Source organism: Propithecus coquereli, unplaced genomic scaffold (genome assembly GCF_000956105.1).
Source record: "Propithecus coquereli isolate 6110/MARCELLA unplaced genomic scaffold, Pcoq_1.0 Scaffold433, whole genome shotgun sequence".
NCBI lineage: Eukaryota > Metazoa > Chordata > Mammalia > Primates > Indriidae > Propithecus > Propithecus coquereli.
This window is the reverse complement of record NW_012150097.1, coordinates 532,244-533,181: the sequence shown is the minus strand read 5'-3', so window position 1 is coordinate 533,181 and position 938 is coordinate 532,244.

Sequence of the window (938 nt, the reverse complement as noted above, 5' to 3'; positions counted from 1 at the left end):
CAACAGGGCAATTATATATCATAAGAAATAAGACAATATATGCAAAGAGGATATTTATTTTAACTATTATTGGAGGATGACACAGTAATACAACACAGTAAGACCAAGTGTAGAATCTGTTCTTATCAGTTTAATTGCTTCTGCCATATCCCTCAACACGTAACTTCACAGGAGTGGAGCAAAGCAAGTCTTACACACTTTTGTGGATATCCAACTCATCATTTCCCAGCCTGGGGTATACAAGATGATTTTAATGATAAACTAATTTTTTAATATTAATAGTTGCATAGAAAATAGGAAAAAGTACTTATCCAGCATATCAAACCTGTGATTTCTTGAGTAGCATCATCACAGATGAGAACAAAGCAGGCAGTGCCACAGCAACTCGCATGCCTGTGTGTACCTCAAACCTTGGACATCCAACTCTCTATAACTAACCAGAAATTTAGATAGTATGCATGCCATGGAACATTAATATAAATTCTTTCCTACAGGACTTCTAATTCATCATTCCATTCTCATCAGTGACATAACTTAGCTTCCAGAAGTTGACAGTTTTTTAGAATAAGAAGTATACATAAGTATATATACTATGTCAGAGAAGACTGTTTAATGCCTTTCGGATTTTCCAACTAAATACACTAGATTTAATTGATAATTTTTGCTGCTAGCCAGGTGTGGTGGCTCACACCTGTAAATCCCAGTACATTGGGAGGCCAAGGCAGGAGGATCACTTGAGGCCAGGAGTTCAAGACCAGCCTGGGCAATATAGTGAGATCCTGTCTCTACAAAAAATAGAAAATTAGCCAGGCATGGTGGCGCATGCCTGTAGTCCCCACTACTCAGGAGACTGAGGCAGGAGGATCACTTGAGCCCAGGAGTTTGAGGTTGCTGTGAGCTAGGCTGACACCATGGCACTCTAGCCCGGGCAACAGAGC